Here is an 11,946-nt window from a genome sequence, read left to right on the forward strand (position 1 = left end):
AGGGCATTTAAGCAAGGTCTTCCTGGCACCATGGTGTTGATTGGGTTATCTATTATGTTAAGCAGCACGGGAGGGAGTAGTAAGAACAACAATAGGAACAGATAGCTTGCAAAGGGGTCTCAAAGATAACTTAATCGCCATGGAGTTGGTCCTTATTTGTTTAAACTGTAAAAGTTTTTAAAAACATACACAGAGAGAGTAAAAGAAATAAAAGCAGTTTAGAGTAAAAAACAACCAACTATTAATGCCGGGCCGGAAGAAAGGAAGCTAAAGAAGATGCTAGTTGAATGTTGCCAGCGTTTTCCGACTGACTGGGAGAGGGTAAAGATAAACAATGAGAATGTGTACCTTTAAGAGGAAAAAGAAAGCCAGAAGTAACTCAGATGCACGGCAAGAGGAGTCTCAAAGTTTAGTGGATCAATTGAGGGGAGCTTGGAGGGAGATTATATTATGGTCTTGTTGGGTAAGGTCACTTATATCCTCCTTTAGTATCTAGTGCTGTTGGGAGGGAATTTGTGATCATTGCTTTTCAAGGAACTGCCAAATTTAAGATGAGCTCCTTTCCTCTCCTCTAGAACTGAAATAACTACTGCTGCGTTGCCAACTTCATTAGCCTTACATTGGGATGCCCGTTGAAATTGTCCAAAGATAAACGGAGGCTGAAAACCTAAACACACTTACTAGAGAGTAAGGCTCATTGAGTTCAGTGGGACTTACTTCTAAGTAAACATGCTTAGGGTTGCACTGAATGATTTGTGCATTTCCTCCTTTTAATATTAAGCATGTTAGTGTAATTTAGATTGAAAGAGGCTGTGCCTCCTGCCAAAAGATTGTCTTTTGAATACTTCTGTTTTCATGGAAGTTGCTAATGCACCTCATCATAATCACATTCATTTGCAATGCATCAACTATTTTAAATATACATCTGCTTTCCTGTCAGGCTTGCACAAGAGGTTAAACATATATTCTTAATATTGTCAAATGGCCCTTTTAATGTGATGGCTGCTGGGATCCAATATGTTCTGCACACATTGGAATCAAACATCCACTGTTGCGTGCCAAAATTGCTAATAGGTTCAGATTTCTCAAAGTACAGAATTCCTGAGAACCTTTTAATTTAAACATTCAGAGTTTTGTTCCCCACCCCCTTTCTCTTTGTGAAAATAACTCCAAAGGAGAACCCACGGTCAAGAGTCACAAAACTGTGTGTGTGTTGCAAAGTTTGTTGACTGGCTGGCTCAGCGGAGTGGAGGCATGGGGTGGTTGGTGGGGGGCGGGCACTAGGCAAATGAAAAAATTGAATTACTTTACTGTGCAAGTAAATAATTTATGTTTCAATATTTATGTGCATTTTTAAAATTTGGGGCCCCTTCATAAGATATGCTACAGGCCCCACACTAGCTTAATCCGGCCCTGGGTTCGGTCATGATAGGGAGAGGAAGGGAAGGGAGGGAAGTTAAACATCACTGAAGAAGAGGGAAGGTTGACTCTCTGGCATCTCCTCTGGGCAGGGCTGGGAGACGCTCCTGCCCGAAACCTTGGAGAACCGCTGCCAGTCACTGAAGGTAATAGTGAGCTAGATGGATGAATGATCTGACACGATATAAGGCAGCTTCCTATGTTCCTAAGGTATCTGGCTATAAGATCAATAAAGCAAAAACAGAATTGCTAGGCATCTCTGAAGAATGTAAGGAAGAAACTGCACAGGGTTCTAACTTACAATGGTATAGAAACCCATAAGCAACTTATATCCTACAACTAACTCTATAGATCTGGTAGTGATAATCAGGCTTGAAGGAGGACTAGGCCTTAGTTAGAGGAACTGCTTGGAAGGTGGGCCTCTCCAAAGAAAGGAAGAACCCCCATGAGAATCAAATCCCTGTGGCCCAATCCAGAGTGAGGGACAGGGTTTACTAGACAACAGCCTATGGAGATGTAGGGAAGGATGTTCATTTCTTCCCTGGAGGCAGGGGCGTAGCTAGGGGAGAGGGGGCCCATGTTCATCCATCTCTCTGGCAGCCCCCCAGAGGGAGATAATGAAGAAAATAGGGAGCGATGGATCTGGAGGGCCCTCGGGAGCTGGGGGCCCATGTTCTCTGAACACTTTCGCTCAATTATAGCTATGCCCCTGCCCGGAGGCCTTGGAGTGAGGTCTGATCAGCAGCTAGTGGAGAGAGAGAGAGAGAGAGAGAGAGAGAGAGAGAGAGAGAGAGAGAGAGAGAGAGAGAATTTTGGGCTGGGAATCAACTGGAAGTTCCTTAAATGGAAGTAAGAAGGAAGGATAGAGGCCTGTTTAGCTAGATGCGTCAGGGACTTTATCTTTGTTTAAGTGCTTGGATCTGACCACATGGTTCTTGTCGTTCCTGGGGAAGGATTGTGGTTGCTGTGCTGCACCACCGGCCCATGCTGTACCCGGTGGCCAAATGTGACTGTGACCTGTGCTGGGTGCTTTAGAGACAGAAAGGGGAGTGGGGAAAGAAATATGTGGGATGGGAATATGTTAAGGTGTATGTTGAAATGTTCCTGCTAATGCATATTTGCATAAAAATCGCTGTTTTGTGCCAAGAACCCACGTGTTAAAAATACTGCGTGCTTCACGGTGTGTGTAGGGGGGTCATGCTTAACTTGCAGCAGGGGTTGGGGTGCTCCAAAGACCTTTAGGTCCAGGCTCCAAAATCATGTCTGTGTGTATGTGTGTGTGTCCCATGAACTTCACAATGTCTGGACCAATATGAACCAAATTGGGTAGAGTTGTAGGGACAAATAGGGACACCTAAATGGCGTAGTTTGTGATGATGTCATCCACCCTGGTCTAAGATGGTGGACGTGTAAACTTTGGAGGTGCAAGTGGACTAACTTGTGAACCACATAACCAATTTGAACCAAATTTGCTACAGCTATAGCAAACGGACACATAGGGATGCCCAAATAGTGTAGTGCATGATGATGTCATCCACTCCAAGTCATGATGGCGGCCGCCTGAACATCTGAGGTGCAAGTGGGCTAATTTTTGGCCTAACCTATTTGAAATTGGGTATAGTTGCAGTGAGTAACACATATGGACACCTCAATGGTATAGTTTGCAATGATGTCATCTAACCCCAAAGCAGGAGACAGGCAACAGCTGCTCACATCTGACAAGCTCTGCCGAGATGAAGAAGCTTCATTCTGTTCTTATGGCTGTCCCTCCTTGTAGTGCTGGCAGTGCCCAGTAGTGAGGGTAAAAGGGTATATGAGCAATGTGTTTGCCCAACGCATGAAGAAGGAAGGCTTTGAAGGGTTCAGAGGATGAAAAGTAGCTGATTGTAAGAACCCAGCTGGCCTTGGCAAGTTGGCAAGCTAAAGAGTCAATCTAGCTCTCCTTGCTTTGCATCCCTTTGGCTTCCTTTTACTCTTATTGAGGGACTGAAATATAATCACTGATAAAATAACCGGACTGCCGACAATCTCTTTCTGCAGGGTCAGGGGTAGGGGAGTAACTATAATTTAGTGGATGGGTTCAAAGAACTCAGGCCCCCAACTCCTGAGGGCCCACCCCTCCCTATATCCTTCATTATCTCCTTCACTCCGAATAGTGGGCCACTTGAGAGGAGGTGAACACAGGCCCACTCTCCCCTAGCTTCACCCCTGTGCAGGGGTCTGCCTGGTAAAGCATGAGAGCAATTACAGGACCTATGTTGTGCATGACAATGGCCATAGCCATGACTATGGAATCTTCCAGATCAACAGCAGATACTGGTGTAATGATGGCATTCAAGAACACTTGCCTATTACAGTAAGTGTGTGTAGAGAGAAGATAGTTGGTAGCAACAGAAGCCATAATCACTTTCACACAAGAGTCATAGGAACATAGGAAGCTGCCATATACTGAGTCAATCTAGCTCAATATTGTCTACCCAGACTGGCAGCAGCATCTCCAAGGTTGCAGGCAGGAATCTCTCTCAGCCCTATCTTGGAGAAGCCAGGGAGGGAACTTGGAACTTTCTGCTGCTCTTCCAAGAGCAGCTCCATCCCCTGAGGGGAATATCTTACAGTGCTCACACTTCTAGTCTCCCATTCATATGCAACCAGGGCAGACCCTGCTTAGCTAAGGGAACAAGTCATGCTTGCTACCACAAGACTGGCTCTCCTCTCTATCAAGGAACATCCCCCCCACCAGTGGCTTCCATTTTGCTCCATCCTATTCCATCCCACCCCACTGTCTCACAAGCTCATCACATTGTTTCTTCTCTCCTAAGAATTTCTAGATGATAACATTTCAGATGACATCCGATGTGCTAAGAAGATAGCCCAGGAAGCCAGGGAGCTGATAAGTGGAATGACTGGTGTACTGAGGCATGAGGAGCAGAATGGGAGAGGCTAGGTTATGACAGGGAGATGAAAGGAAAGTTAAAGATCATTCAAGAAGAGGGAAGGTATCTGGCTAGAATATCAATAAAACAAATACATCTTTGAAGAATGTAAGGAAGAAATTGCACAGGCTTATGATTTAAAATGGTCTAAAAACCCCTGTCTGTCTGTCTCTCTCATACACATACTTTGCAAGCTTTCCTCCTGTACCACAAAATAACAATGTACTCTCCATTCACTCCTTGCTAGCTGATGATCAAGAGTTGCTTTGTTTTGAGCATGTAATAATTGCTGCCAAGAACCCCTAAAAAGATAAAATTCATAGGAACATAGGAAGCTGGCTTCTACCTAGTCAGACCCTTGGTCCATCTAGCTCAGTGTTGTCTAAACAGACTGGCAGTGGCTTCTCCAAGACTGCAATCAGGAGTGTCTCTCAGCTCTATCTTGGAGATGCCAGGGAGGGAACTTTGAACCTTCTGAATGCAAGCATGGAGTTGCCCTTCCCAGAGCAGCCCCAGCCCCTAAGGGAAATGTCTGACAGTGCTCATACATGTCTCCCATTCAAAAGCAAACCAGGGTGGACCCTGCTTAGCAAAGGGGACAATTCATGCTTGCCACCACAAGTCCAGCTCTTCTCTCCATATTTCATTCAGTCTCTAGGAAATTGAATGAGATAGATGAACGGAGATATCTAGGGCAAAATTTTTCTGTGGAAATCTGACACACATAGAAATCCAGTGAACTGAAACAATATAGCTTGTTTGTTTCTGCTTCATTCTGTTGAAATCCAGACTTCCTTTCTGTAAAAGTACTTGAGAAAACTGCCAAAGTTTGTTGGAGGGCATCATGGTCTAATTTAAAATTCTCCTGGTTTGGGAAGCTGACGTTTATTACCACAGTGGTTATGGCTTGTTATTTCTTTGTAGCAGGGAATGTGCCAGAAACAATAGCAGCTGAAATGTTGACAGAATGGCAAAACCTGCTCACTAACTGTTTTTTGAAAAGGAAGAACCAAAGGGAGAAGGTGCTTTATCAAAGAGCCACTATTGTATAGTGCCCACCTTGTTTTGGAAATCCATCAGGAAGTTTTTCACAGGGCTTTTTAAAGCTCTTTAGCGCACATCTCCTCCAGAATGGACGGTGTATGTTCAAATATTGGGCAGATTTATCCCAAAGTCCCTGCGAGCTATCAGGGAGCACTTCACAGACAATTCAGGTTTTTCACTGCGTGTTAGAATGCAGCCCAGTTTATATCTAGGGTAAATAAAAATCCACTTTTTACTTCGGGTTTTTGGGATACCTTTTGAGTTCGCAGTAAAGCCTCGCAGAAAGCCCGCAGTAAAGCCTGCTGTGTGGAGAACTCCCAGGGGCTGCTTGAATGGCTCACATAGTCCTGACTGAGATCTAATAAATGTCTTTTAAGGGAAAAGCCAGGTGGCAATTTGCAGCAGCAGCAGCAGGTCCCCCCCGCACCCCCGGTTTGAGAAAACTTTAGAACCAGTCTTTCACCACCTAACTTTTTAATTAGTACCACAACAAATACAAAAGTGTTGTAACAAATGTACCGCCTTGTCCTGAACAAACAAATAAGAGTTATAAACAAACCTCATTAAAGGGGAATATTTTAAAAGAAAGATGCATTAAAATGCCAAAATGTTACAGAGGAGAAACTGAAGAGAGTATTATAGGAAAATCAGCTAGAACTATTATGCACAAATGTGAAAGAAAGATCTCTACGGTGTTATGCTGCTGGTATTTAACTCCGCAAGTAATACATCCCCCCCCTTCAAATTATATGTGTTGTTGATGTGGGTTAAAAGATGCAGACAACTTCCAACATACTAAATTATGTATGGGGGATGCCTCTGCACATACCCAGAGGGAAGGAACAATTTCCAGCAAATGCTGCTTCCCTGTGCAGTCACATGTGTCTCCTGAAAATATATCCCAGAGGGCTCTGGAAGTCAAGACTTATTTTTGGAAGGCATAGGTGGCTGTGGAGGGAAGGGGCAGTTTCCACCAAATATTGCATCCTCCCCTCCGCCACAATACAAGGGAAAATGTGGTTGTGCCATTGTAGCATTAGTCTGGATACTGTATTTACCTGAATCCAAGACTAGATTCCACCCCCTAAATATAGGGTACAGCTTCTATTTAACTCAATTTTTATGGGGTCATCTTAAATTCAGAGGTGTTTTCTATTCGGGCAAATAAGGATATCAGCCAGTCTTTTTTGTCACTTAAAACAGGACAAGATGTTTTAAGTCTAACTTGCAATACATTAGATGTCAGCTTGAAAAATGAGGAGTGTGTGTGGACTGGACAATATTTTGTATGAATCAGAAAACACAAGATAGTTGGACTGGGCTGGTCCCTTAGGAAAAACAAAACAAATAGGGATACTAAAAAGGGTTGTGAGATGCTTTGAAGGCTCTGGAGTCCTGGTTCGCACCTCCCTCTGCACTATGCTCTAGTCTAATACACTGCTGGAGCACATTTCGTGAACACCCTGAATTTGGCTATTCTTGCCTTGACCAGCATAAAGTATAAGGGGTGATTACATATTAAAAGTAAAAGTAGACATTAAAAGCCTAGAGGTGCACAATATACTGAAAGAGTATTATAAAAGACTATAAAAATCAGAGATAGAAGATTTAAAGTAAAACTATGGCTGTCTAAAACAAGACTGCAAACTGAATGACACTTAGTGGCAGCTGACAGTAGTTAATGGTGAAAAAAGTAGGTACAAATGTTTCATAAGAACATCATTTTTTTTTTTAAAGGCATAAGAAAAAAGCAAGAGTGCATTAAAAAGTTATAAAAGAACATATAAAACCATACAAGGGCAACTATAGGCATAAGAGTTATACCAATTTAGGGCAAGATAAAAAGCCAAGTTGTCCGCCTGTAGAACTGCAGGAGCGCTATGCTGCCATGAAGCACTCTGAGGCAGCAGGCAAAGGTGTGAATCAGGTTAGACCATAAAATTGGGTGCTGGGCATGAACAAGATGTTCTCATCCACTGTATTTTAATCACTGCCACACAGAACTTAGCAACACTGTAAGTGGTGGTGGGGTTGCTATCAGATAGCAGTAAAGAGGTATAAAATTGGTTCATATGATCAGGATACTTGTGTAATGACAGTAGAATTAGGGTGGCACGGATGTCCCATAGCATGAATACTGAAGGAGAACATGCCCTATTGTTTTTACTTGCCCTGAGTTGCAGGGGCATTGACGTTCCAAGAGTGGGATCTTCCTATATCATCCCTCAAGCACAGCTGAGGGAAGAACATGGCAATGCACCAGGGTAAAGGCCTTTCTGTGCTTTGGGACTTCCAGTTGTGTTAGGTATGCCACAGGAGAGGTAGTATACCCGAGTCCTTCACTGGTGAGGAAGTTCAGGACCTTGCCTATATCAGATTGGCACTCTATGTCCATAATATGCTATTTGATAAGAGCCTTGGCCAAATGAGAGCTGGTCTGTGGTAGCAAGCATGACTTATCCCCTTAGCTAAGCAGGGTCTGCCCTGGTTGCATATGAATGGGAGACTAGAAGTGTGAGCACTGTCAGATATTCCCCTCAGGGGATGGAGCTGCCGCTCTGGGAAGAACAGAAGGTTCCAAGTTCACTTCCTGGCAGCATCTCCAAAATAGGGCTGAGAGAGATTCCTGCCTGCAACCTTGGAGAAGCCGCTGCCAGTCTGGGTAGACAATACTGAGCTAGATGGACCAAGGGTCTGACGCAGTATATGGCAGTTTCCTATGTTCCTATTCATAGCCCATGTTAACTAAGCATGGTGGGGATAGGCCTAGAAACAATATTTTAGTCATAAGTGATTGTTTCCAGCTGGATTTAAAGGGGAACTCTTGCCTGAATTTGATCTGCAACTAGGTTTTGAACTTAGCAGCCTCTTCTCTGCCTAGCAATAGGCCTCCAGATATGAAAGGGTTGCCTCCCTGAGATGACCAAGCAGCTATCTCACTCCACAGGAAGTAAGAATGTCAACATTTCCTGTCTTCTTTCTCTACAGGGAGGGCTAGAAATGGAACTGCCAAGGGAAGATCTTAGCTCGTATGTCAAGGATTGCTTCTAGCCCAGAAACCCTGGAAACATCTGAAGCTGAAGACAATACTGACAGGAGGAGAGATGGTGGTTGAGGAGTAGGTTGGTTGTGGGTGAGTCCTGTCTGCAACTGCTACATCCCAGAGGTGTGTATACTAAGTAGCCAACAGAGCCTGGTCCAATATGTATCTTCAAAAATGACTTTGAAGTGGGATGTTTGTATCTGGTGGAGACTAATAAAATGTATAATTTATTCAGTGAGTTGTGGGAAGGAACAAGGCACTGAAGCCCCATTTCCAAGCCATGGGAATTATTCAGCTTCTGAGATTTCACCAAGAGTTCCCATGTAGCCCAGGGAAATATATTTTATCCCCCTGTATTGTCCCAATGATCTCTACCTGTGGTCTATTGTTCACCAAGGAGAACCAGCTCTCCAGGTGTCCCTTATAACATCAGTGCTTCAGTAACTTTGTTTTGTTACCAAACAGAAGACATTACTCAAAACAGGTTTCAAGAAAAAGTTTATTTAAAAAACGAATGTATGGCAAAAAGCTGAATGTCTTGAGTTTATGCTCATGTTGATGGCTGAGTGAGTGGTTTGGTGCAGAGATCCACGGGGCTATGCTACCCACAATAATACCAGCTTCACCAGTGGATTAAAACTAAGTCTTACACCATCCCCTCACTTTCATGCAGCACTCCAACTCTGCTTCCTATTCACATGGGGGTGGGGTAGGGGCAGGAAGGAGACTCAGGTTTTACAATTTTGAAGGCTATCTTCTACTGAACCCGTCCATCTCCTGAACTTCATTAAGTACAGCCCGTCTTTGCCATGAAATGCAGTACTTTCTACTGCTGGACAGATACAGGTCTTGAAGACTTGTGCGGCAGCAGTGGCAGCTAGCTCTTGGGCTCTCTCACTGGCTTAATCTGAAACACAAGAGAAAGGAAGCATAACACTTTGGTCTTCAAACTTCCATCCCAAACTGGATCAGGTTGTCCCCTTGAGGAAAACACGGGTAACTACACCCACCTAACCTCCCTCCTACTATCATAAGTCCATCACCTTCTTTACTTTTCTTCTGCCCACTAAGAATTTAAGGGACGACATTATCTACCATTTTCTTTTAGGGCACATTGAGTTGGAGTCAATGTGTGTGGAAGTGGGCAGCATCAGCTTTTGGCATCCAGGCAGTGGGTATTTCACATGTTGTTCAATGCAGTGGGATATCAAAGCTACAGAGATATTGGATAGGACCCCTCTGTGAACAGAACCCCCCAGAGCTTCCCCTTATCTGAGCTACACTGCAATGCCCATTGCATCTCACTTCATTTCAACCAACAAGGCTAAAAGCACTGTATATGCCATATCTCTACTTTCAACGGGAAACTTAATTCTGCAAAAGTACATACATTTTGGAAACCTCAAAACAAGAGATTTTAAAAGTAACATGTAGTCTGTTTACCACAAACTTACCTGAAGCTCTAGGACAGGATGAAGCCCAGTTCTTTTTCCTAGAGGCCTTCATATGTATCCATCCCACCCAGCTCTTGGCACTTGAGATAAATGTTATTTTGGCTATAGAATGTAAAGCAATTAGGGCAGGAAACTTGCCATTCAAAGAGCAGAGAGGGATATATTATCTCCCATTTCTTCTTCACCCATTAAAAATTGCTCTCCAGCTTCTAATAACAGCATAAGTTGGGCTTTTCATTTTGAGCAAGCACATTTCAACTGGGGATGTCAACCAGGTATGGTGTTAAGAGACGGTTGGCAGGGGGGCAGAAGGGGACTTTGTAGTGCGAGGCACTTGTTACTTGGCACAATTATCTACTATTTGGACTTAGTGCTGTGGCAAAGCTTTTCCCTGGCAACAGTTACTTGAGGACATGGCTGGGGGAAAGAGTATTAAACAACATTTCCCAATTAAAGATATCTTAGTTGATCAAATCCAAGATGACTTTTTTAAAAAAGTACTTTTTGTTTTTTGATGGTGCATGCATGTTGCAGCAGCTATCATCTCAGAAGAGGCATTCCTTCCTGGAAGAGAACAAAGTGGAGCTGCTTCTTCCAAAGTGGTACCTGCCACCTGCCATTTTAAAGAACTGTACTGCCTGATCATTCAGGGATGACTTAAGCAAATTAAAGAGATTTTTAATCAGTTATATAAAGGTTACAGCTCTTTTTAGTGCCCAACTAACACTACTAGATTCATTTTGCCACTGATGAAGTTTTGGGCCAGTGTGCAGAGACATGTGTAATGCACATACTTTAGTATAACCCAGAAGAGCAAGTTAAAAGTTGCAAGCATAGTCAAAAGGCCAAGGCCACCTTATCCTGCCCACTCAAGCCCAGTTTTCTTCTGTTAGATGGGAAGGAGTGCAGAGGTCTGTTACTGAGTTAATACTAACCACCCTCCATGAACACAATTTATTGTATTAGTTGAATGGCTTAGCCCTGAAACTTACAATCTGAAAATGATCACATTAACATACGCACAAGACAGACGCTCCATAGAGGTACCCAAAGGGAAAGTCTGTTCTCAACTTCAGCCTCGAGGTAAACTCACTTCCACGATCCAAAGGTGCCCCCTCCACCTGTCAAATAAAGCCATGTTATAATTCTGGCTCAAAGTTTTTGGTATGCTCAAATTTTGGGATGGCCCCTGCAAGGTGAATATTGATGCCTTGGAGATCAATTCATATTATGCAACAGGCTCTTTCTTTCCAAGAACAAGGTATTTTAAATCCTCCACCTGGATGACAGGGTGAGGAATGAGTTGAGCCACACTTGCTTTTAGATAGTGGACACACAAGCACAAAGCACTAGTGCTTTGTGAAGTTGGGAGAGACCACTGGATACACCAACGGTTGCTGCTACAGGCCAGAGGCAAAGAATCTGCTGGTGTTCTCACTGAGCACTCAAGCACCAAAGCAGTTTAGAGATGGGCTTGACTCTTGTACAACATATGTTCTTAACTGGCTTGACTGATAAAACACACCTGCCCGCCAAAGTGGCAGCCAAATGAATCCAGAGTGAATTACAACACACTGCAGATTTACCATGGTCACCCTGAAAGGATCACCTGCATTAGTGTGTTCAGTTAAAAAAATTGTATTGTACACTGCACAACATTCATCAAGATTTCTTTGGCTTAATTCAGAACTCTCCTTCTTGCTCTACTTAAGCATAGAGGCAAGTAAAAAGCTTGTTTTGTGGCCAGAAAGCTCAAGAGATATCGAAACTAGAAAAAAGTCATGCCCACTAAAGCAAAGCAGATACCCAATTGAGCCTGTATCAAAACAGTACCTTTCCAGAGTCCCTCAACACATTAAGGTAGCCATAAGAAAAGTCTGAAATAGCAGACACAAGCAGGAGGAATTGCCTCAGGCAGCAAAGGAACAGCAGAGCACTATTCCAGCTGGCAAAGAAAGGATGGCAGTAGCCAATCCAATAATCTCTTCTAGAAAGGTATTGGCCTCGTGAAGTCAACCATTTTGTTCTGCTCTATGATTGAACATAAAAATCG

At 43.5% G+C, this 11,946-nt stretch overlaps 1 long non-coding RNA gene across 1 annotated transcript; it reads right to left on the reverse strand.

The window, feature by feature from the left end:
* Positions 1–8,920: 8,920 nt before the first annotated feature.
* On the reverse strand, positions 8,921–11,946 carry LOC128344926 (uncharacterized). The gene is made up of 2 exons (XR_008316127.1): positions 10,917–11,946; positions 8,921–9,346 (listed from the first exon to the last, which is right to left on the reverse strand). It is a non-coding gene; the product is annotated as an uncharacterized LOC128344926 (long non-coding RNA).

The sequence above is a fragment of the Hemicordylus capensis genome, chromosome 2 (assembly GCF_027244095.1).
Source record: "Hemicordylus capensis ecotype Gifberg chromosome 2, rHemCap1.1.pri, whole genome shotgun sequence".
In the NCBI taxonomy this organism is placed as follows: domain Eukaryota; kingdom Metazoa; phylum Chordata; class Lepidosauria; order Squamata; family Cordylidae; genus Hemicordylus; species Hemicordylus capensis.